This window comes from Erpetoichthys calabaricus, chromosome 3 (assembly GCF_900747795.2).
Source record: "Erpetoichthys calabaricus chromosome 3, fErpCal1.3, whole genome shotgun sequence".
NCBI classification, from domain to species: Eukaryota; Metazoa; Chordata; class Cladistia; order Polypteriformes; family Polypteridae; genus Erpetoichthys; species Erpetoichthys calabaricus.
The window spans coordinates 224,115,973-224,143,281 of record NC_041396.2 but is presented as its reverse complement, the minus strand read 5'-3'; positions in this window follow the sequence as shown (position 1 = coordinate 224,143,281).

The window sequence follows — 27,309 nt, the reverse complement described above, 5'->3', positions numbered from 1 at the left end:
ACCCAGGTCTCCTTACTGCAAGGCAGCAGCGCTACACACCGTGCCACCGTGGCGCCAAAATTAAACATAATATTATTAAAAATAATTTTGAATAAGATAACCATCAATCCTTGCTTGGGAGTGAGATAAACATTTACAGTAGGTCATAGGGACACTTGACACTTAGCGTAGTCAAAAGTCTTGTGATCCTGGTAAGGGTTAGGGTTAGAATCTGTCCAAAACTATTTCAGATGACAGTTCACTTAACAATGTAGAGAACCTCATGCAGGCCCTTGAACCTGTTCATGGAACCCTGTCTAGTAGTCATGTTGCTGATCGCCTAGTAGTCAGTTGACCAGTGTAAGTTCAATGAGTTTGATTTTTCCCCCTTTGTCTATTTTTATAAGATTACATTATTGAGTATGAAGCTGGTGCAGTTTTATTCCTTTCCGCTTCATTCCAAAATTTTAGAATAAATTCTGTATACTTGCAAACCAATACGAAAATTAGTACTTAACACACTTCCACTTTAAATCTTGGTAGTATAGATATTTTGCATTCCAAATAAATATAATTATAATATATAGACACAGTTGCAACAGATTCATCTTTTCTAGTGTATTCCTCTGTGTATGTGTATGGCATTGATGAATTAATGTGATTCTTTAATAGAAAAGGTAAGACATAGCTGATAAGCAAGACCTAGCAATTGTTTAACAAAACCATAATAATAACAAGTTCTGGTTAAAAAAATAAAATTAAAATCCATCCAGAAAATTTTTCTAGAGGAGTTATTGTGTTTTTTTTTCTGAGTTACAAAAAGAAAGGTTTTAATATTAATACATTAAGAAGCATCAGAAGAACATGTCTGACAAGAAACATCATTTCAAGAAGCAACCTGGCTGGGCTCAACAAAATAAGACAAAAAAATAAAAGAGCAAGATGATGATGTCACTGTAACTACATTAAAATATTTCAGAAGAAAAAAAAAATTAACAATGTCCAGAAACAAGCCAAAATGAACTTCACAAATGTCAAAAAGATTCCTAATGTTAGATAGGAGGCTTTCTTCTTTAGTTTTAGCATTAATGGACTTAAATTATCAATAACCCTGTAGCTTTTTATAATATTTTGGTGAGTATCCATCTGTACCTGCTGATTTAACAATCTGTGAAAATTTGATAATGTTTTGAACCTCAGAAGCCTAAGAGGTCTATTCAGCTCCTTTGTACTGTGTGCAACAAGCTATTACATTTCAAGTTTATCACAATAGTCTTTGGTAAGATCCTAACTTTCACATGTGTATATCATAAAATTATGAAACCCTCTAATCCAAATGTCAGACTATCACAGAGCCCCCCACCCACACACATACATGGGCCAGTCTGGAAATATCATTTAAACTAACCTGTCTTAAAGGAGGTGAGAAGAAAATTGAGTAGCCAAAAGAAAATCCAAGCAGACAGACAGGAAGGACATACAAAATCTAAATGGACAATAACTGGACATTGAATTTGAACTTGGGAATCTGCATCTGTGTTACCATGAAACCATGCTTCCGTGACACAGTATTAATTGATTTGTTTCTCTTATTTCTGTCTGCAGTTCTCATGTTTTCATATAAAAATCAGTGTTGGGACATTTGAAATATTCTCAATCAATTTTAAACTTATCAGTAATTCATTTGTATGCCTTTCTTGGCTTTTAATTTAATTTTACATGAAGGGTAAGACATTATTTGACCACTTAAGTATGCTTTTTAAATAATATTTATGTAGAAATATTTATTTTGACAAAAAAAATCAATTTGTTTTCTGTTAGCAATGTTAAATAGCTGGTAGGCTACAAGGACAGGGAAGAAACAACCAGGAGATGAAGTCATACCTGAAAAACTAGCAAGCATCAAAATCAGAAAGATGAACAATTGTGTGATATAACCAAATGCATACCCGAAAATGAAAGTCCCAGGAATGTAGCCAGAGAGCCATTAACCGAAGAATATACAAAGAAGAATTTACAATAGATTTTGTTGTTCACAAAATTGGACAATGGCTGACCCTCTCTGCCAGTTTAAATGGTATCATGCCGATTACATTATTTGTCACAGTTTCTGGAAAGTGTAACCTTAATGATGTAAAACAGTGCACAGCACTCATAGCAACTCAATTATAAAATGGTAGTGCCTAATGAAAAGTAAGGTGGCAAAATGAGAGAAGAAAAATGTAATGATAAATAAAACTCAAAAAGAAACTACAAAATGAAAGTGAAACAAGAATCATCATGTTTCAAATCCTATGAAAAGTCTGACTAGAATTTTAAAAAGTTTTTCAGAAATACATGAAAAAGAAAATTATTGTTCATCTGCTATTAATAAGGCGTTGAATCCTCAATTTTTAAAATGAGACAACCCTGGACACAGAGGTTTGGGAGATGATACTGTACTGTATATCTAAGGCGGGATTTATAAACAATTGAAATTTGTCATTATGAGTGTATGAGTACCATATTCAAATTAGAGATTAAACGGAGAACGTTCAGTATAAACGGTTTACCACCCTAACTTGGAGCATATTTGTTAGCCTAGAGTAATCTAAATTCACAACATCATTAATGTAGTATCCCTCTGCGGTTACCTCAGTTGCTACAAAACAACATAGCTTTATGAATCAATATTCCAACTCCTTTAGTCTTGTTGTAGAAGTAATGAAAAATGTTGCCAATCCAAAATTTTTTGCACTCTAGGGAAAATTGATCTTAAATATTGAAATGTGTCTCCTGCATTAAGGTTGCTTCTGTCCTCAGTGATACCATTTTTTTTCTTTGAGTTCATGATTGAGACCTTTAACAGTCCTTCTTACAAAATTGAATAATTTATCCATGTTACTGAGTTTTTGCATTTTAGATTTTTTTTTCTAAAACTAATTAAAAAAAAAAAAAATTTCAGATATTGAGTCCTACAGTCAGTGATGCTTCAGAGTAGTTGTCTTGGTATTAAATAAAATGAGCAAGATTCCACTTTTCTATCCTTGCTCTCTGTTCCTCTCACCACCCTCTCCCAGCTCTCCACCCTGTGAAAGACTAGAAGAACTACTTCAAATTCTCTCTGTTTTGACAGCCACCAAGTGGGGCATAGCATTGAACAGTTTTTAAAATTTCAATGAGAGAATTATTTTTTTCCCATTAGGTAAGGAACCAAGACATAATAAAATTATTAAAATATATTTGGTATTAAATAGTAATAAATACAGGTAACATTTAATATTTTACACTAGCATTCTCAATAAACTGTATAAAATCTTACATAAAATTAAATATAAATGTTAATCTCAAAGCTATAGTATTAGTTTATTATGACTAGGAAAATACATAAAAACGTTACTAATGTTTGATAGGTTGTAATTTGTAAATGTATCAAAATAAGTAGTAATTTTATATATCTAAGGTAAAAGCCAAATTGTAATGATGCTAAACAAAGGACCATAATGAATATTTGACATGCACAGTGGCTAGTTAATATTATTGCATGCAACTTAATTTCATGCCTACTGAAAGGCCTGCAAAGATACAGATCTGAATGTTGGTACTGCACAATATATTTTCATTTTATTTTTCTGATTTGATGCTAAAAAAACTAGAACATTTACCAGGTAAATAGTGGGGTTTTCAACTTCCAAGGATTTCTTTATGGTGAAGAATTCCAACATGAATATATTGGATCTACATCTGTTCCAGTTGTTATGAATACATTCAACCTGATTGACCTAAGCACAGATCTTCTTCATTGTAGAGATTGCATTATGGTCATTTTAGACTCTGTTTTCGTAATTCTGCATACAGCGTGTATACTTAAGCTTTTATTTCATTTATATCCATTTCCGGTCTGTTCTTATTCTGAGGCGTCCTGTGCACTGTAGACACTTGTTGGAAAGTGACAATCTGTCAAAGAAATAAAAATATTGTGAATAATATGCTATTTCTACTTAACAACTGTCCAAACTCTCCCTGATGAATTGCACCTTGAAGGTGGTCATGTGTGCTTCTCTGTTCTGTAAATTCAATAGCTGCAAACACTGTTCAGTGTGCAGTGGGGTTATTTGTTTGTAAAAGCCATATTGAAAGTGTAGTTTAGGATGGGAGTATCCAAGAAGAAGTATCATGTTTCGGTTTATTGGACAAAGATGTGTCAAGTAAACAAAAAAAAAAAAAAACACATCAATGAGCATCAGCAAATAAAGCCGTTCACAAAGTATGTGACATAATTAACAAATCAATGATAAGAAGAAAATGATAAAGATACCACAAACATCAGGCATTAATTGGAATGGCTTGTGCAGAGTGTGAAAGAACAATGCTTTAGTGAAACCCTGTCCTGCCCACCCCTATCATGTGCCTGCCTGTGTCCAGTAAGTTAATGAAATGAGTCTGGAAAGGAGTAAGAATTAGTGGAAGAAGGGTTAATGGCTGTACTTGACATTGATGTACTGTGAGCTGATGAATGTTGTGCTTTGTAGTGGTGTACCATCTACTGATTTTAGTCCTTTTGGGCGACTTACAGTAAGTGGTCAAAATGACAGGAACATTTTCACGAGAACAGGCCAATCAGCTAAAGCTAGCTAGTAAATCTTTATTCTTCTTTTTAAGACATCAAATCAAAATTTTATAGGTCCCCTTAGAAATATTATCTGCTAAATTGGCTTGGTAACTTATTCCATGTATCTGTTGTTCTCTTTGTGAAGAAACACCTTCTAATGTTTTTGTAAAATTTACCCCTACTCATCTTTTAAATGTGTCCAAGTTTGCTTGATAAATAATTAATTTTAAAGTAAGAGATTGCATCTACAATAGAATTACCTCCATGATTTTAAACATTTCTGTCATGTCACTTCTTAATCTTACATTGTTTAAACTGAAAAGACTTCTCCAATCTATTGTTTATAAGGTTGTTTATAGACTTTTTTGATGATGATGTGTCGTTTTTGTAATATGGAGACCAAAACTGCATATAATGTTCCAGAAAAGGACACGTAAGGGCATTGTATGGCTTAAGGATAACCTCTCCTGACTTCTACTCCACACACTGTGCTACAACACTTGAGCTTAATTACTTCTGTCTGGTTGTAGCAAATAACTCTTAAATCCTTTACTTGTTACTTAGAATATTTCATTCTATCTATGACAAAAAGGAGTCAGAATACTGATTTGTAAAGCTATGTTCATTTGTAGCAACTGAGGTCATCTCTGAGGGACATTATATTATAGCAGTTGGGAGTATGGATGGATTTAAATTCATCTAGTCTAACACAAATGGACCATATTTGGATGATAAACAAGTCATAGTGTGAGCTTTCTCTTTAACCTCTAATAGGAATACTCATAAGCTTATAACAGTAGACGATTTTAATTGTGTATTAAATCTTGATTTAGACATATCCAACTTTAAATATTGTATTTTTTTATAATATTTCTACTTTCTATGTGTAAAACTTTACTGTACATTCGAGGACTGATAGATTAAACCCATCACATAGCTGAATTGATTTCTGTGCCAGTCATGCATGGTCCATAACCAGCATCGTGTTCATAACACTGTGGTGTCCATTAATGCACTGAGTATCAAAACTCTATATGCAAAAAGTTAATGACTGGAGAAATATGTGTTTGGAGTTCAACAAAATGATGGCAATGACTTTTTTAATTTGAAAAGCCCAAGGCATTCATAGTATATCACAGAGATAAAATTCTACACTTATTTTTTCCAATCCATTCATTTTCTGAGCCCATTCATTCCATTATAGTTGTGGATGGAAATGATGCCTACTGAGAGAGCAATCAACTATTCACTACATTAAAATGCTTACACACTAACACTGGGCCATCTGGGGCACAATGATGAAAGTTATAAGGGCACAAGCAGAATATGCAAATTCTGACAATATGTATGCTGGGAATTAGATCTTTATTAAACACTAGGCCACTTCAAACCCAGGGTGTTTTTTTCCATCTGTCCATTTTTTCATTATTGGAACCACTCATTCTAGTTCAGGGTAGTAGGCACCAGAGTCTATTCCAGGAGAACTAAGATAAACCAACCCTGAACAGGCAGGGGTAGATTATGGAATTCATCAGATTGAAATGTGAGGAATCATTTAATATGATTCAAGCCTTCTACCTACTTGAGAGTATATGTACTCCAAACAGTTGTTTCTGAGAAGTTTCAGCAATTTTATTGCTACAATCACAATTTTATTTACTTTGCTCTTCCTTTTTGTAACACGATTATCATACTAGGTTGTCTTATTAAAATGCAATGCACTGTTGATGTGATTTGTACAATATTTCCAAAATATTTTTGCTTACTCCTCAGCTTCCAAAGTAAATACAAATGCTGCATATTTGTCTTTTTGAATAAACAGTGTTTTAGTATTTTTTCTAGAGAATGCCCAAAAATTCTTGACTATCTTGACAGACTGGTCATTGATTGCCTCTGTTTGACATAATGAGAGTGAATACCTGCTGTTTCAAATAACTAATTCTTTTGTTTTGGTAGCATTAATCACCAAAGCACTTTCTTGACATCAACTCAGCAAGTTGTTAATATGATTAAAACACAATTCTTCTCTCAACCCATCCGCTGCACTGAGCAGACCAGCTAAAGTTGTATCATTGGCATACTTAAATAGTTTAAATGTTGGGTTCTGAATATGAAACACATTCAATTAATACTAAACAAAGAATTACTGAGAAGATGCAATGCCAAATCCCAAGTACTTTTAAAACAAGTTGCTCCAAAAGTAGTTCCTTAAAAAAATCAACTTCTATGAGGACGAAACAAAATCTATGAGGAAGCAATAAAAGGATCTGATGAAAGTGGTGCATACGATATTATTTATCTTGACTTTTAGAAAGTATTTCATAAGATCTCACATGAGAGGCTGGGCATCAAACTAAAAGAAGTTGGACGCTAGGGTGTAGTATGTAGAGATGGGAGCAAAAATGGCTCAGACACAGGAAGCAGAAATTAGTGATGTTCTGACTGTTGTCTCTCAGGGGTCAGTGCTAGAGCTATTGCTATTTTTAATACAGTAAGGTATATGTAAATGATTTGGATAGGAATATAAGTAACAAGCTGGTTTACTTTTTAGATACCATGATTGGTAGATAATTTTGAATCTCTCTGAATTATTACAGAGGAATTTGAACAGCATACAGGCTTGGAAAGATTTGCGGTAGATGAAACTTATTGTCAAGTAAATGTAAAACATTACATGTAGTAAGTAAAAAGGAAGTCTGAAAATTGAAAGCACACCTTATTAAAGGACTCCAGGAGTCATAGTGGACTCATCACTGTCAGCTTCCAGGCATTGGTCTAAAGCCATTAAGAAGGCTAACAGAATGTTAGATTATGCTAAAGTTTTAAAACACACTGGTAAGGCCTCAGCTGGATTACTGTGTGCAGTTTTGGTCTCCATGCTACAAAAAAAGTCACAGAATTTCTAGAAAATGTCCAGAGAAGAGTGACTAGGCTGATTCCGGGGCTACAGAGGATGGGTTATGTGGAAAGATTAAAAAACTTGAGCCTTTTCACTTTAAACAAAAAGAGATTAAAAGGTGACATGCTTGAAGAATGCTTAAAATTATGAAGGGACTTAGTAGAGTGGATCAAGATTGTTACTTTAAAATGAGTTCAACAAGAAAATGGGGATAAATTTGAAACTTATTAAGAGTAAATTTGACATAAACATTAGAACATTTTTCATCACGCAGAGAACCACAGACACAAAGAATAAGTTTCCAAGTAGTGTGGTAGACAGTAGGACTTTAGGGACCTTCAAAGCTAGAGTTCATGATATTTTGGAAGAATTAGGTAGATAGGTCTGATGAGCTTTGTTGAGTAGAATGGCCTGTTCTTTTCTAGACTGTTCTAATGTTCTCATGTTGTAATTGTCGATCAGAGCAAAAATACCACAAATAAAAGCCAAGGTAACATAAATTAATGAAATTTTGAAAACATACAATACTTTGGATCGTTGACAATAGTTTAAAGTTTCCATCTCTATTACTGCTTTACTATCTATAAGCAAACCAAAGTAAAGCAAACTTGAACTCCAGCGACTAATTATAATTCTCTGTTGCATACCCCAGGGGAGTCTCTGGTGTATAATCTTGCAGGTAGAAAGGTCAAGGCAACAGATGGCTGATGGATGACTTTTACAAATGTGGTACATAGCAGGGGTCAAGTGGCCCAACCCAATTAGTTTGTTAATGTTATTAGACATTACTGTCAATGCTAATAGAAAGCCCTTAGGCAAATAATTTTATTAATTGTCATTAAAATGTATTGATTAGATTTTAATGTTCCCATATCATTAAATATACTGATGTTATTTCCAACATAACCCGACACATTGGTGTTGGATAAATGAACCAGAAGTACAAATTTAACACTCAGACAATGACAGTTTAGGAAATCATACCACAAACCAGTATTCACATTGAAAAGAAAAAGTATTTCTGTTTAATTAGGCTGATAAGTCAGAATGTATCTGCAGGGCCCAGCAGCTTGCCAACACTGTCCATTGAGTGTAACAAAAATTTTTATACCTTAAAATAATTTTTAAAGCATGATCCTTAATCATTACAATAGTTTGTTCTACTTGGGATGCTTAAAAAAAGACCTTTTTAATATTCTGCAGCTTAAGAAATGTAATTTTGTAGTATTTCCAAATTGCAGAAAGCAAGCTCTAGAAATGGTAGCAATGTGATGACTGAAGGTTAAGTCCTTGTCAAACACAACACCTAAAGTTTGAATAAATTCAGCCACACAAAAATTCATGGATTTTGAGTTGAAATTTTATTATTGCCTTATTGTTCACAGAATTAAAAACCACAAGAGGAACTTGTTTTCTTCTAAATTTAAATAGTAATTATCACTCATTTACAGTTTTACATTATTATAGAAGCTGATGTAAGAAGTATTATTTGGGTAAAATGATAAATAAACCTGAGTGTCATGAACATGTAAAATGAAAGTTAATATTGTCTTTACAGGTTTCATCTCCAAATCACAATATTATACTGTAAAGAAAGAAGACGACTGGTCCCAGCACTGAGAGAAAATACAATGCTGTGTGCAGTTTTGGTCACCAGGTTACAAAAAAAAAATACTAACAGCACAGGAGAAAATTCAGAAAAAACGCAACAAGGCCGATTTCAGGATTGTAAGATATGAATTATGAGGGATGATTGAAGGAGTTGAACCTTTTAAGTTTAAGCAAATGAAAAGTAAGAGGCAACATGACTGACATTATTAAACTAAAAAAGGAACTTATACATTTTCAGTCTGGATTCAGTCTGTTAGTTTAAAATGAGTTCTGCAACAATATGAAAACTTGTTAGAGGTTAGAATGTTTTTCTTCACACATAGATCCATAGATACAGAATAAATTACCAAGCAGTGTTGTAATGAGCAGGACTCTAGGGACCACCAAAACTCAACTTAATGTTACTTCAGAGAAATTATTTGGATAGGATTGTTGATCTTCGTTGGACAGAATGGATTCTTCTCGTTGCAGTTGTTTTTAATATTCTAAATGTAACCACAAACATCTATATGTAAATCACCAGAGCAAATCTAACTGGACCTAGAAAGTACTATCTTCAAAGTTCTGCATAGTAGAAAATGATATGATATCGCAATCTGTGCAGTACAGTAAACCAACTAAGAGCAGTGTGGACAAGCCAACCAAATTCACAAGCCTATAATTAACAAGCAGCCCTCAAGTTTAAAAGTATAATAATGGTGGTGGCCTACATTAGAGCAGATTAGATGTGATTTACAACATAGCGAAAGTATTTCTGTGCTGGTCACCAGGAGGAAAACACACTGAAATTTCTCATGAAGACTGTATCTTTAAGATGATATACACATTTATGGTTACAGGTTTCTGTAAATCTTCAGAAAGGAAACGTTAATTGGATATTGGTGTAAGAACATCTGGATCTGAGTTTGATTCCGTTAAAACAGATGTCTAACAATGCCTGAAAGGAATCAGACAATGCCATTTAATGATGATTTATATTTATATTCAATAATTATACATGATATGCAAAACAAGAGCTTTCTTATTCTCCTGTCATGTTGAGCATTGTTCTTGGAAAACTTTATAAAGCAAATAATAATGTTATACTTGTTATAATGTTAAATGTAAATATAAATCATCAAATATAGTTATACATAGATACTGTACTGTACATTGTTAATTCAAAGAAAAAACAAACAGAGGTAAGAAAGAAAGGTTAACAGATGTGGTGAACAGTGCATTGTGTAATCAAAGAGATATTCAGGAGGATATAACAAAGAAGTGAGAGTCCCCAGTCACGGATACAATACTTTCATTAATGTAATGTGTATCATAATGTAGATGCTGAAGAAGTACCAGTTTTTGAAAGGAGCCATTAAAATCCAAACAGCATTCCTCAGTTGTCATACACAGTTATACACGGTAACCAGCAGGGCTATCTAGTTGATGTCAGACTTAACTGATGTGAACCAAGGTAGGCAGTATGGTATACTTGGTTAAGCCTTTCAGCCTTAAAGCTGCTGCTAGCTTACTGACCCCAAGCAAGTCTCTCAACCTGCTTATACCATTAAACAATTGTGATGCACTTTGATCTTTATCATCACTTTGGGAAATGGTGTCAACCAAAATATACGATAATACCAAAACCTGAAGATTCTAAAAACATACAAGAATACTCTGGAATAATTCCAACTGCAGAGCCTATATAACAGAGCTATAAAAATTAGCCTGCCTAATGTCTTTTTGCAGTCTTTCCTCCTCTCATCTGACTTTGCAGTCTCTGGTCTGTGTTACCTTTCACTCCTAAAGACTAAGCTGTCATCTCATTTTTCACCTCCCATTATTTATTTGTTGGAGGTTAATTTAGTAGCAGGCAGGCAGTGTGGCATAACAGCTAAGGAACTGGAGTCAAATCCTAAAAATCACTGCATGATCCTGAGAAAGCCCCCTATCAGTCTGACCTCAGCAGTGTAAACAGCTAAACTGTGGATCTGTGCTTATGAAGGGTGTTGGGATGAAGTTCACAGCAAAACGTTCATAAAAAAACTATATTTGTTTATTAGTACAGTATGTACTAAGATATCTATACTTTGTTACAGAACCATAGATTGAAGAAAATCCAATGCTTAAACCATGAACTTAATTTTGATGATAATAAAATATGTAAAATGGCATAATTATTAGCATGTAATAGTAATATAATCAATTTTTGTAGATATGAGAGTGCTCTATGTTCTGTATTTACTGAGTTGATGTAAGTTTAAGTTCAGCTTTTGGTCATTTGTACAGAGTACAGTGAAACTTAATACTATACAATTTTTATTGAGCATAATTTTTATGACTGAACTATATATTAAGCTTAATGGTTTGTTTTATACTAATGACCAAATATGTTTCACCCAGGGAACCCCTTTCACCCTTTTTAGCACTGGCAACCTTTCATTATTGGGAGGAGATTAATTTAGGGATGACTTTCTATAAGTGCCAGACAAAGATTTTAGCTAATAATTTATTGTGTGTGTTCATAAGAAAGATGGGCCTGTAACTCTGACACAAAGTAGCATCCTTAACTTGCTTTAAAAGTAAAGTCATAACTGCTATAATAAACTTAGGTTCAGACAGACAGATGAGGTTACTAATTTGATTAAATAGAGAGGGAGCAGGGATAACTGTTTGAAAATAAGAAAATTAACTTGTGAGGGAGCCCATACAACACCAGAACATTTCCATGTCTCATACAGATCTCAAAGCCCCCTGAGTGTGGTAAAAGCAAAGGAATGGTAGATTCTGAGCAGCAATAAAGTTCTTTAGTAAGCCAACAACTCAATGGAAACCAGTCTTTAGTTCAGCTGTAATTTCACCATGAATGTGAACATGTTTAATAACATGTTGAATAAAATCAATGCAGTGATCAACTCAAAATGAGTGAACAAATCTTCGTAGCTGGAAGGCATGGGCTGTAATAAAATAACACATCACAGCAAGGTGAGTTAAATAATTAGTGCATTAATCTTATTTTCAGTTTAGTGGCAGAAAGTGGCTGAAGCCCCACTCTTTGAATGACTGGAACCATAGCCTTCCTGTGCTGTAATTGGACTAAAGTTTAGGAAAAAGTACATCTGAGAGAATTTGAAAGTTTTCAACCCACCTGGCCTTCTAAAAAATGAACTGATGTCCTGAACATGTCTGATATTTAATACAAAGAGGCCAAAAGCTATTAGAATCCACATGGTCAGTTTGCACATTATAAAGCACTTTTAATCTTGAGGCCAAACTTTGAAAGAGTCGGGAAACACAGGCCACATTTGGGTGGGAAATAGATCAACAACAACAACAACATTTATTTCTATAGCACATTTTCATACAAAAAGTAGCTCAAAGTGCTTTACATAATGAAGAAAAGAAAAATAACAGACAAAATAAGAAATTAAAATAAGACAACATTAGTTAACATAGAAAAGGAGTAAGGTCCGATGGCCAGAGTGGACAGAAAAAACAAAAAAAAAACTCCAGAAGGCTGGAGAAAAAAATAAAATCTGCAGGGGTTCCAGGCCACGAGACCGCCCAGTTCCCTCTGGGCATTCTACCTAACATAAATGAAATAGTCCTCTTTGTAGTTAGGGTTCTCACAGAGTCACTTGATGCTGACGGTCATACAGACTTCTGGCTTTTAATCCATCCATCATTGTTGGAACATCATGGTACTTTGAGTAGATGGTGCTGGCGCAAGCCACCACCAAAAGGACACCGGAAAAGGAAACAGAAGAGAGAGTAGGGGTTAGTACAGATTTTAGAGCCACCATGAATAGTTATTATAATGAATTGGATATACAGAGTATCAGGATTAAGTTACAGTGAAGCTATGAGAAGGCCATGTTAAAGTAATATGTTTTTAACAGTTTTTTAAACTAGACCAGACTATTCTTCTCAGCACCCTTTTTAAGTTGTTTCTGTAAGAGCAGAATTTAATTTCTAAGTCAACAACCTCTTTACGAAGGTGTTCATCTCTGAGCCATGCAGAGGTCAGATATTTCTATTCAGTTTTGCCTCTTTAAAAGAAGAAAAATCGATCTGCATTGTTTTATTAACTGTGGTCATTGTGGTCAGTATGCATTCATCTGGTTGCAGGATTCTGATGGTGGTTGCTGCAGCTTCCTTGGCAAGTTAAAAGTGGGAAATGGGTTCTCCTGCCACATGAAAATTGACTTTCACTGAAATATTAGAAGTAAGATGGGTCAGAAAGTCAAATAATGGGCTCAGTATAGTGAAGAAATATATAGCTACAACTCTAGCCAGGCAACAATGTAAACTGCCATGTGACAACTCTGCAATGGAGATATTGTGCTGTAAGGAAAAGTATGAATATATTTTAAAGAGAAAAAAAATTATCATATTGCACACCTAGCAAACATTTCTCTTTTAGAAAGACATTTCAGCTAACAGGTGTTTACTGTTATTATTTAATATACCACCAACAAATATTGTACATGTGGCACTGTTTTTATTAAGTGTCTAGCCGCATCTCTTGAGTTAATAGATGATCAACAGATGGAAAATAGAAAGCGAAGATGCTGTCCAGACAAGATAAAAAATATTAATGTCAAACTGTCTTGGAATGTTATATATTAGCAAGCAGTATATGGAAATTATATTAAGAGTGTTATTATAAATGAGCATCTATAATCAAAGCATATATTTTTCTGATAAATACATATATGTTTCTGTCCTATTAATATTTGTCACTTCAGGTGTAAAATCCACTTAAATTTTGAATGATTACTTTAGTAAATCATTGTAGCTGACAGAGGTCCTGTTTCTATTCTGGAAATTCGTTTCCTTCAAGAAATGCATTATCTATGTCTTTTTACTATGCGCTCATCAAAGTGAAACAGCAGGGATCTCCATACTGTATCTGTCAGAAACAATTTATGCTCTGGAAGTGAGGTGAAGCAACATGTCAAAATATTTGAATAAATTGCACCAAACCTTTTCTTCTCAGAGAAAAAGCAATATTCATAAATGATTTCTTTTAACCACAGCGCATATGTTTTACTGTTCACATTTACTGAAAGAGTTAAATAAGGTTCAGTAGTACTAACCTCATTAACTTTTAAAACTGTTCCCATATTATTAATAAAATAGAAAGTACAGCATGAAATAGAAACATATTTCTAATTGTTACAAAACACCTCAAGAATAAATAAATTGGCAGGCATACACAAATCAGCTACTACAGAAACTACATAATGACACTGAAGGTTTACTAAATAAATAAAAAAAAAATCATATGTTGATGTGCTCTGTTGGCTTGCAGATTTGCTTTGTCCCCACTCAAGGGTAAGAATACATAAACTATGCGGATATTTTGGCAGAGTCCTGGGAAATAATGATGTAAACACTGGTGAAAGCTGCAGAACTATAGAATTCTTAATATGCCAACGTTACTCATGAGTATGGGCATATGATATGATGGTAGCCCGTACTCTGCATTTTCTTTGGGTAGAAAAGCAAATGTAAACAAAAGCACATTCAAATATAGCTGGAGCAATTGTTCAGAAAACTGCACTACTGAGTTTCAATGATTAATAAACTCAAAAGTAGAATTACTTATACTATGCTGATGCATTTAAGTCAAATATTTTGGTTTAACCAGTTTACTTTATACATTGCTGTTCTGACTCTTTCGAAATGGTGTGAATGAGTGTCTTTTAATGTGGCATTCAAAAACAAGCACAATATTCCGGCAGTCTCTTCCATTCTCTCAATGTCTATCCCTGTGACACCTCTGCTTAAGTGCCATTTTATTATTTTTCAGATACCTATGTATGGCTTTGGTAGGAATCACTCTACATTTTGGCACCTGATTAAGTATGGTGTAGTGTTTAGCATTGCTAAAAGCCCCAGAGTCATGTATTCAAACCAAGGTTATTATAGTTTTGCCTTTTTACATTAGTTTTTATTTCTATATTTTTTCTGACCTTACTTGGAAATTCAGTTTAGTTTTAGTTTTCCTTCATCGTGTATTTTTAGTTTTAGTTTAGTTTTTATTTCACAAAAACATTTCTATTTTATTTTTATATATATTAGTTTCAGTTTTAGTTTTAGTAATTATGGCATGGAGCGCCTAAGGAGTTAGTTTGGTGTCACAATCAGACACAACTGTATACTTAAATTAATAAATATGGAATAAATACAAAAACCCATTAGTATGTTTAGTTTTTCATCACTTGTCAGACTCTCTACCTTTGTTTGTATCGCTTCGTTGCTAAACGATGTTTTTAAAGCAAAAGTGATTGGTCAGCAACAATATGCTGATCTTGTATGATGACCTAGTCAGTCTCTCGATCAGTGCCGTTTTATTTTCAAAAACCGGGAGTGCTCTCCCCTCGACTTTCTTGTATACTCAGATATGGGGATGGATATTTGAGGAGTAAACCGCAAGACAATGATTATATTTTTAAATTATCAACATTAAGGAACCATCAACAACAAATCAAATGAATAATATATTGAGCAATTATTATAAAAGTAAAGTTGAATAAATCGGACTCTGCAGCTGTATAAATTAAAAAAAATCGAGTATGTGTTCAGGTAAAGTATCACTTCCGGGTGATCGATTTGGCCCAAAAATTAATACAGATCTATAATTGTGGTGTAACAACCACATGCCGAATTTCATCCATCTATCTAGTTGCGTTTTTGAGTTATCGTGTTTACACACAAACAGACACACACACGCATACACACGCGCGTGTGCACACAATTCCAAAAAACAGTATTGTTGGACACTGGTTAGTCTATAACGTCAAGATTCATCAAAATATCGAGGTCGAATTTTTTCATGATTACTATACTTTCGTATATGAGAAAGTAAAAACGATTTCTCCCGTTCGAAGTGGCAGGTGAATTGCTGTCAACAAAAACCAGACACCTGAGAAATAAACTGAAACGTTACTCACTCATGATTTTTCTGTCCATATGGTAAACGTTTTGATGACCAGCACATTCTGATTTCAGCCGTTTGAATTACATCTTGACAAGCACAAGGAAAAGTGGCACGCAAATCGCTTTCTATTTCCCACGCACTTATTTCTTTACGCACCTGCACTCAGCTTGCTCTGTCACCGCAAATGCTGTGTGAACAGTTGCCCTCCATCACCAGCCGCCGTTCACTGGATGAAAATGTGTGGGCGGCTCGTGGTGGATGACTTTCTGTTTTAGAGTTAAAACTTACAAGGGTTAAAGACTAACAGCAAGAATATTCATTCAAAAACGAAAACTAAAAATATTTTAGTAAATTATTATTTTATTTCAGTTAGTCTTTCCAGCTACTTTAATAGTTTCGTTTAGTTTTAGTTTTTCATTTCAGTTTTGTTAATTATTTTATTTCAGTTTACGAAAATGTTTTTTTAATAATAGTTTCAGTTTTGATTTTAGTTTTTTGTTAACTATAATAACCTTGATTCAAACCCCAGACTGAGCACCTTCTGTGTGGAATTTGCATGTTTTTCCTGTGTCTGCATGGATTTTAACTCCACATCCCAAAGAGGTTTGCATTAACTTAACTGGTAACTCAAAAGTTTCTTGCAATGGACTTGTACTGTATTTGTGTTTGGTAAATATTTTAATTAAACTGCATAAATCAGAAAGAAGATACTGTGGTGTCTTTGATGTTCACTTTAAACACAGGTAATCAAATTTCTTTAAACTCATGTGATAGCATAGATGGAGTGGTGGTTCTGAGGGTAGAGATTTGAGCCGGCAATTGGAAGGTTGCCGGTTCAAATCCCATACATGCCAGAAGTGATTTTACTCAGTTGGCCTTGCTCAAGGGCCCCTTAACTTGCAATTGCTCTGTTCTGAGTCCTCCAACTTACAGGGAGGGTTGGTGGCAGGATTGGTACTCCAGTTACTGTAAAAAACCTCACACTGTTCCATTCCATTTGAACTACTATTGTAATGAGGTGTTTGCCATTGCACAACTGCGCTCAGGTCCTAATTTGGGATCCTAAGGTTGTTTATTGTGTGGTGGGTGTAGCAATGTGCTGTATCAGTGTATGCTCCCAACTGCTCTTTCCTCTTGCCATGTGATGGTCCTCTGCTATGTATCAAGCAAATAAGTTTTGTCTTTGTGGTAGCTGCTTATTGATCATTTTTACGTTCCAGGCTATTCATCCCACAAAATACTCAATCCTACATGATAATTTCATCCTTAAGAATGTTACAGCTAAACTGAGTTCAAAGTGTTTACATGTTTTAGTTTGAACTAGTGATTGTAAAGCTGAGGGATAAAAAAGATCTCTGTAATTACTTAAATCTTTTGTTATCCTAACCATTTCAGTTAAGTTTCTATTTGGACTGTGTTTTTAATGATTCATGAAAAGGTTAATAACTAAAGTTTTCATGGGATCAGCTTTGTCAGCTGCTAAATGAACACACAGATGTTAATGGATGCGTAGTAATAGCCCACCAATATGAAAGACTGCTATTTGGACTGGTATCTATTGTTTTTTACTTATTTCCTTTGTAAAGGAAAACGTTTAAAATCAATTAACTGAGCTATCAGTTTGGAGGAGATGAATAAAGGGAGTGCCACAAAAGTAACCAAACTTAACTAGGAATTATTCCTGTAAACACATATGTACTCATAGGCTGCACAGAAATAGGGATCCAAGGACAGCCAAACAAAGAGTAATATTAATTCATCAATGTGTGCATTCACTTATTATCTGGACCCTCTTTCGCTGACTACTGGATACCAGAGTCATTCACAGCATTAAGGCACAGCCAGACCTGGATCAGATGGTAATTGATGGTAAAGTACCTCAGTGCCTCTTTAACTTTTACTCTCCTGACGTATGGTACACTGTCTTCTGCAGGGGCTGTATTGTGCAGAACTGTGTCGCCATGTCCTCTTTTAAATGGTGTTAATGTGTGCCCAGTTGGTACCAAGATTGCTAACTACAGGGGACATTGAAAATTAAGTTTAGCAGGAACAATCCATGTTGCCAAGCCACTAAGGAAACTGCCAGTAAACAATACAAAACTCCAGGAGTTTTGAATCAGAAGAATGGAAGTAGGGAGCAATGAATTATTTCTGTCAGGCAGGTGACAGCAAGAAGGCCAGTGGCAACACTTGTGGGTCCCTACTTTTGTTAATAGCTGGGTGATGTCTGACCCTTTATAAGTAAACTGGAGCTCAGCAATGCAGGGCAACTTAGGACCTGTAGGGAGGGGCATAACGGGAGGGGCGCTCCTGATATCTATGCAAAAAGGATAAAGGTCCAAGTCTTTAGAGTCCTGGTGCTTCCTGTTTTGCTATATGGTTGCAAGACATGGATGCTATCCAGTGACCTGAGACGAGGACTGGACTCCTTTGAAACAGTGTCTCTTCGGAGAATCCTTGGGTACCGCTGGCTTGACTTTGTGTTGAAAGATTGCATTACCTGCATTGTGAGGGATTGTCAGTTACGGCACTATGGCCATGTGGCGTGATTCCCTGAGGGTGATCCGGCTCACAGGATCCTCACTGTTGATGACCCAAGCGGCTGAACCAGGCTAAAGGGTTGTCCACGTAACACCTGGCTTCAGCAAATCGATGGTCATTTCCAGAGAGTGGGACTGGACCGTGTGTCTGCCTGGGGGTTTGCCAACCAGGATCCCAAGCTGTATCGTCATGTGGAGGGTGTGGCAAAACTCTATACCAGTGCATGCTCCTCAACCAGACCTTTCTTCAGTACACTTCTTAGCATCTTTGTTTATGTGTAATAAACTGCACTTTATGTGGGAGTTTATAAGCACTTGTCTCATGGTACCAACAAGTGTCCAATCACCTGTTTTAATATGTTTTTTCAAATGTCTTTGCTTAACTTCACACTAACTCAGAAAGCTTGAAAGTACATCAAATAATGTGTACAATTATTATTATTATTATTTATTACAAAATAGTATCTACAGTACATTATATGTAACAGCATCTTAGTTTCATACAATCACCTCATCACTGCCAGGGAATCTACTAATTTTATAAGAAAAACATTTTTATGGAACAAAGCAAAAACAGCTGATCTTTCAAATGAAACCCAGTTGTTTTAAAAGAGACAAAACTATAATGACATTTTAATCAGTTTTTTTTTATTGAATCTGTTGTCAAATGTCCTAATATATTTTTGGTTGGAGAACCATAGCATTAGGAACAAAAACTGTCTGAATAAGATTGTCAAAATCGGCAGTAAAATCATTGGTGTGCAGCAGCCCTCCATGACTGAGCTATACAACAAACAAGTTAGACCGACTCGATTCAGTCATTCAGCAGCCATCCTCTGCTTCATTTGTTGCCATCACGCTGCTGATTTACAAGGGTAAACAGAAACCAATTTAAAAATTCTTTTTTCCTCAGACCTATAAGCATTTTGAATTCAAATTATCATTCTTTTCTGTTATGGTTCATTATTCTCTTTTATAAAAATCTTGTGGGTGTGTGCACTGACTCTATCAATGGTTATCATATGTCATCTCTTGACTTATTTTCTTCCATCCATCCATTATCCAACCCGCTATATCCAAACTACAGGGTCACGGGGGTCTGCTGGAGCCAATCTCAGCCAACACAGGGCGCAAGGCCAGAAACTAACCCAGGGCAGGGTGACTGCCCACCGCAGGGCGCTCATACACACACACACACACACACCAGGGACTTATTTTCTTTCATCTTTGTAATATTGTATCTTTAACTGACCTTCTGAAAACAAAATTTCCTCTGGGATTATAAAAGACTACTGACCTACCTTATAGCAATTAGGGAGTAATTACTATTACAGTATATGCATAAGAATTTGAGACAAGCTTTGTCAGTATCATTTTATTTTTATATATTTTAACTTTGTTTACTTACAAAGTAATTACTCAGCATTTACTGTGTGTGGTAATTCACTGTTATAACATCCTGTGACATTACAAAACATAATGTTCTCAAACCTGATTAATCAAAATCAAGGTAGCAGGCAGGGCAAATTAATCAATTTGGAGTCCTTAGACTGAGGTCAGCTTGGGGCCTCCCTTGACCTTCCTATAAATACAAAGCCTATTTCTCCTTTACGTCCCTGTACATTACCGTCAGATAGGTGACCTGTAGCAAGCATGGCGCACAAGAATATGATGTACAGAGCCTTATTTTTAACATACCAATGCAACAAATATGGTTACATACAAAATATCACAGGTGATAGAAACACCAATCACTGAAGGAGTTGCCATTGTGAATCAGTTGTGAACTCCATAGTTCATGCAACAGGGCTGCATGACATAGTCAGTCAACCAATAACATTCTCAAAAATCTATGTAAATCCACAAGACAAAATAACACAATAACAAAATATATAGCCCTACCTTTAAGGCCTCTTATGGCCTATGAAGGGATGTCAGTGCTAGACTGTTGGGCCTTTGCTATTGCATTGAAGATCTATGTCAATTTTTAAGTAACACCTTCTTTGAAAAAGGCGTTAGTGACAGGTAATCAGTGATAGACTGCAATCAAAAGTTGGTCCTCTCCTTTTTTCCCAGACAGTCAGACAACAGTCAGCCAAACACAAACTATTCTTGCACCTCACGTATGTGCACATACACATACCATTCAGAACTGAGTTGTAACCAAAGTAGCACAGCATATTCTTTGACAAACTATGCTGTTCTAATCTGCAAATGCTGCACTTGGCTGAATTCTGAAAAAGGAAGGTTGGAATGTGTATAAGGGCCGTGGCCACAAAAGACGTACTGCGCAGGCGCCCCACAAACCCACCCCCAAGCAATGGAAACCGGCCGGATGGAAAGCAACGTAAATGCACGAAGCCATTGCACACGAAACGGGACACACACAAAGAAGATGATGGAGACCCACGACACCCAAAGCCCCCCTCCAGTAACTGAAATAAGAAATGAGGCCACGCGCCCCTAGGACACCAAAAACAAAGGACTCACACGCAGGCACACATAGCACACGAAACGGTTCGCACACAAAAAGGACGATTCAGCCCCACGACACACGAACACCCCCTCCACTAACAGAAATAAAAACTCAGGCAACAAGCCCCCAGCACACAAAAAAAAACAAGCCGCGAGCGCCACACAAAGCCCATTGGACACGAAACGGGACAGACTACGGACATAGCACGCGAAACGTACACAAAAAGGACGATTCAGACCCATGACCACACTAACGATTGCGCCAGTTAGCTGACAGCGCGTTCAATAATAAGTCCACTTTTCATGAAAATTCATTGGGATTAATGAATGCCATTTGCAATCATTGTCATTCACTTAACTTCCCTGAAGAAACAAATGGCAATACAAGTAATGAATTTACACGTTGTTGTCAAAAAAGTCAAATTACATTGCCTCCTTTACATTCATATCCTGCATATCTACAGAAGCTTCTAACTAACGAAGTACCTGAAAGTAAAAACTTTATGAACTGCATTACATCCCACAATAGTTCATTTGATTTTGCATCTACCGGAGTAAATATCAGGTCACCAAAAGGCAATGACCCATATTGCTTTCACATATGTGGACAAATATTACATCGCATTGGAACAGTGCACCCTGAAACAAATCAAGAACGCAAATATGCACAAATCACGTCGGCACCTACAAAGCGCTTCTGAAACTGCGGAAGAAAAAATGTCTCGGCTCCAAAAACACATGTCACTCCTTATTCAAAATACCGGTCCCAATCACAGAAACATCGGTATCCACTATGACAATGCACAGTAACAATGCACGTGACATCCGTCTTGCCGCACTATTAATTATAGATGAATGTACAATGGCATCCAGTCACTTACTCAACACTATTGATAAACTTCTACAAACGTTGATGAATAATAATATTCCCTTTGCGGGAAAGGTACTTTTATTAGGAGGAGATTTTAGACAGTGCTTAACTATTACCCCACTTGCAATGCGCTCAGCTATTGTTCAGTCCACCTTAAAATACGCGGACAATTGGCATTGCGTTGATGAATAATAATATTCCCTTTGGAGGAAAGGTACTTTTATTAGGAGTAGATTTTACACAGTGCTTACCTATTGCTCCACATGCCATGCGCTCAGCTATTATTCACTCCACCTTAAAATACGCGACGACGTCATATAAACAACACGAGACCGAACTACAATACATATACAGGCGCGAGACCTGATTGTTGATAATACGAAGAAACGAACAGTCTGCATATTAACAGTGAGTTCGATCCTACTTATTACTTATCCATATTCCTAACGATAAAGATCAAACAAGTCATCAATTCACGATCACGGATACAAAACTAGACGACTCGAGTAACGGGACCACAAACACGAACCCGCATCAAAAAAAAAATTCACCTTGGCGCGCTTCTAAAACCGCGGAACAAAAAATGTCACGCGAACAATTGCCGTTGCTTTCTAAAGATACACTTGGTACAAAACATGCGATTTCCAGATCCCGAATATAACAATTGGTTATTACAACTACAACATTGTACACTCACCAATACAGATGGACTTCACCCAGATATTATTACAATTCCTCAACCCTTCATCTGCGACGACTTACTTACGGAGATATTTGGAACAGCGGTCTCATTAGACCAAATGCCCCTTTTAACACAACGGAGTATATTATGTCCAAAAAATATTACTGTTGATCACATTAATAACCAGGTCATTTCATTACTTCCTGGAGAGTCACACCTCTTTCTAAGCTCTGACAAAGTTGACTCTGATGACGACAATGACCATCTTAATTTCCCCTTAGCATATTTGAACACTATTAACCCAGCCGGATTACCACAACACAGTCTTAGCCTTAAAAACGGAACAATACTCATGCTATTAAGAAACCTTAACACTAAACAGGGTTTATGCAATGGTACACGTTTAGTCGTCTACACCATAACACACAATGTTATTCAAGCAACAGTTCTTACAGGATCACATGCTAACAATACTGTTCTAATTCCTAGAATTGACCTTACAAGTTCTGACCAGGAATTACCTTTTACACTTAAACGGAAACAATTCCCCATTAAACCTGCCTTTGCCATGACCATCAACAAATCACAAGGACAAACCATGCACAAGGTTGGCATCTACCTATCTGAGCCCGTTTTTGGACATGGACAACTTTATGTGGCCTTCTCACAACTTCGACGTTCATCTGACGTTAAAGTTAAGGTCATAAATGCTCCATGCCAAGGAAAACTCATTCAAGGACAAGACACCATCTTTACTGCTAATGTTGTTTACAAAGAAATTTTCCAATAAACCTTTACACTGTGCCAAACACTTTATTGTTTGCTTCCTATCTGCGTCATCTACACCTTCACACTATGCTATATCTCATTCATACATCACGCTCTTTGTAATTTCCCAACACCAGGGGTTGGCGAGCGAAGCGAGCAGGGGGCAGAGCCCCCTAGTAAAATTATGTTTTAGTCCTTTGTAAACTTTTGTTCACTGCTTGATAGCCAATGTTAACTCCACTCCACATATATTTGAAAGTTGGACCCTTGTGAAGCAACACAAAAAACAGTTCACGGTATTGGCTACATTAAACCAGAGGAAATAAAATTAATGAGAAATTGATGTTGCTTTGGTAATACTGGATGTTAACACCATGTTCTTAAACTTTCAACTTACTCTTCACCACTGCAATTGCTGCTTAATAAATTATTTAAAATTAGTTTTAATAATAGTGCTCCAATGAGCTATCTTGACTATTGTGTATTTGTAAGTAGTCATAGTAAACAGGCTGCTTTGCTGACCACTTCTAAACTCTGCAGACCCCAGCTCATAAATTCCTAATTTTCTGAAAAATATCTGGCCCCATCGAAGCAATTAACCCTTTTTTCCCTTATTCTTTGAGCCCATCCCCTCTCTATTCCATTTTGTTTTTTAATTTCTCAGTCTCTCCTCTCATTTCTGTCCCTCTTTGTTTTGGTTAGGCAGTTAGGTAAGGGTCGTGAGGAATGGCCCAGGGGTTATGCAGTTCTACCAAAAGGGCAGGGTAATAACAGATCATAAGATGAAACAAAAGCTGTGAAACAATCATAGTCAAAAACAGTAAAATTGAGCCAAACAGAAGTCTAAACGCAAAATGTTGTCAGAGTCAAAAGTGGTACATAGTTCTAGGTTTGTTGTCAAAAGAATCTGTAATCTGAAACAGTTTATATTGTAATTAAAATACTCAATCTTGGACATGGCTTATAAAACACTGCTCTAATGACATAACTTGATGTGACTTCCAGGGTTTGTGTCCCAGTCGCAGGTAGCTGCGTCCATACATACAGTACATGGCAGAGTCATTATGTAAATTAAAAACAAATCTCTTATAAAAAAAAAAAAAAAAAAAAACTTGGGAAGAGACTGCGATGAGACATGATCTTTTGAAGAGAGATCTTTGAGAAACAGACAGACAGAGACAGAGAGACACTTTCACTTTGCATGAGACGGGCAGGTCACGTCATACTTACAAGCTTTGCAAACAAGTCCCGTGATACACATGCAGAGCAGGTTAGAGATAATGGAAGTAGGAAAATTTGAAAGTCTCAAGAAAATGAGAGTAAAGCTCACATTAGTGCAAACAAACAGAAAATATTACTCAGTGAAATAAGGGGACAGCGAAAAGAGATCGAATAGTGTTTGAGGATGTCTGGGGGAAAAGAGAGACAAGGCAGTGACTTTATAACATTTGAAGTGCTGCACGAAATGCAGATCATGCCGCAGAGGAGCAGCAGTAAGCCAGCAAATGCATCTCCTTGGGGTGCATTCAGCTCTCCTCTTCACAATGGCACATAGCACTGGCAAGGGAGGGGGTAGGCAAGCAAAGTGCAGATCACGCGGAAGCAGCAGCAAGCCAGCATCTGATCAAGCAAAGAAGAGGTAAAAAAACAACTGTTATTTGTTTCCCATTGTATCACAGTTTATGAGGGATTTCGGAGGAGCGACCGCATCTCCTTGTGGTGCGTTGAGCACTCCTCTTCACAATGGCACGTAGCCATAGAGTAAAGATCGCATTAGCGCAAACAAATGGAAAATATTAATTGGTGAAATAGCGAAAAGAGATTGAATAGTGTTTGAGGATGTCTGGGGGAGAAGAGATACTAGGCAGTGACTTTAAAACGTTCAAAGCACCACACGAAATGCAGATCACACCGCACAGGAGCACTGGCAAGCCAGCAGCTGATTGAGCAAAGAGGAGGTAAAAAAAAAAAAACTGTTATTTGATTCCCATTGTATCACCGTTCAAGAGGGGTTTTGGAGGAGCGAACGTGTCTCCTTGGGGTGCGTTCAGCCACCCTTTACACAATGGCACGTAGCGCTGGCAGGAAAGGGGGGGGGGGCGAAAGAGGTAGGCGAGCGAAGTGCAGATCACGCTGCATGGCAGAAGCAGCAAGCCAACAGCTGATTGAGCAAAGAGGAGGTAAAAAAAAAAAGGAATTTGTTTCCCATTGTATCACCGTTTAACAGGGGTTTTGGAGGAGCAGCCGCGTCTCCTTGGGGTGCGTTCAGCCCCCCTCTTCACAATGGCGTGTAGTGCTTGTGGTGAAGCCTCCCTAGTAATAACTAATTTTTGTCACACTCTGAGAATAATTATTCAAATTCCGCATACTCAAAAGATGTAGAAAATAGTCCAGAAATTTAATTAAAAAAATATCAGAAGCCAGCGAAAAATTATAAAGTCTTGAAATCACATCACATATTACTGTATTGGAGAGAAACCCTGTGGATGCAGTGTAGTCCAGTAATATCACATCTGTCTCCCTCGCTTGCTCTGTGGGTCACAGACAGCACAGTCCACAGAGAGATGCACTGTACTGGCTGTAGTGTCCCTTTCCTTATACGTTGTTGAACTGCTATTAAAGAAATTAACCCAGTGATTTGCCTCTGGGTTACAGAATATAGCTACAGTAAAACACAAGAAAAGTATACTGTAGCTCCAGAATGTCTATATTGGCAATAAGAAGATTCATACTGTCTTTCTGAAACTTATCTGAAATAAAAACACAAATGTGAGGTAGCAATGAGTAAATGTGTACCTGCAGTAGCACTTTATACCACTACTTTAATACATTAACGTAACTTCTACACCTCACACTAAAAGTCTAATTTTAGCACATGAAACCATTTACACACTCATATATAAATATAATGTTTCCTTTTACTGTATCCAAATTAGAAATCACTTCTAACAATCATACCACAGAATCTACATAATGCTCCTAAGATGAGAATGGAGGAGGAAAATGAAATGTTTGCTTAGTGAAAAATTGTGAGAATGTAATGAAAAACATTTTTGGTATATTTTTATGATAACATATTCTCATAATACATAAAGATGAAATTCCCAGCACATGAAATGACATTCATAAATAACAGATGTAAAGATGGAGACAATCTGTGATGCCATCAACTAAAATTTTTAGACCACAAACATATCACTACTGCAAATTAAAAAATCCAATTCTTCATATGAAGTGTTTCAAATTCTAACATATACAACTTACACATTAGAGCACCACTATATTGTTAAATTCTTTATTCTTTTTTCAAACATTCACAGATCTACGTTCATGGATTTGAATATTGAGGCCAATCACTCTTGTTTTGTTTGAAATTAAAGGCCTCTTTCAGTGGGATATTTCATTTATATGTCAGCTCATATAAGCTCAGTTTCAGTTTCACACAATATCTGTACATTTTACTGTAGTGTTGCAATCTACATATCACACTGTTCCCGAAAGACATGCAGGTTAGACTGAATGATAACTTTAAATTCTACCTGTTGTGGCAGGAGGCTGGGGCCAGACCCAGAGGGACGCATGGAAGGACCAGGAGGCAGTCTGTATGTCCTCGGGGCCGCAAAGGGGCAACCGCCCAGGATAAAGAGGGGACCACGGGGATGGAGCAAGGAGGCTCAAACCCAGTGGGGTCCGTGGCCACTGCCACTGCCAGTGGGCGCCCCGAGCATAGTGGAGCCCGGGAGATCTGCAATTCCGCCAAACCTGGGCAGGTGGAGTAAGGACCTTCCAGGGATGCCTGGAGTGCTTCTTGGTGCAAGTGTGGCACTTCCGCCACACCAAGAAGTGCCGCCAGGAGGTCATCAACAAGCACCTGCAGCACATCCGGGTGAATATAAAAGGGGCCGCCTTCCTACAGTCGAGGAGCTAGAGTCAGGAGCTGGAGGTGGACGAAGCTCCAGCGGGAGCAC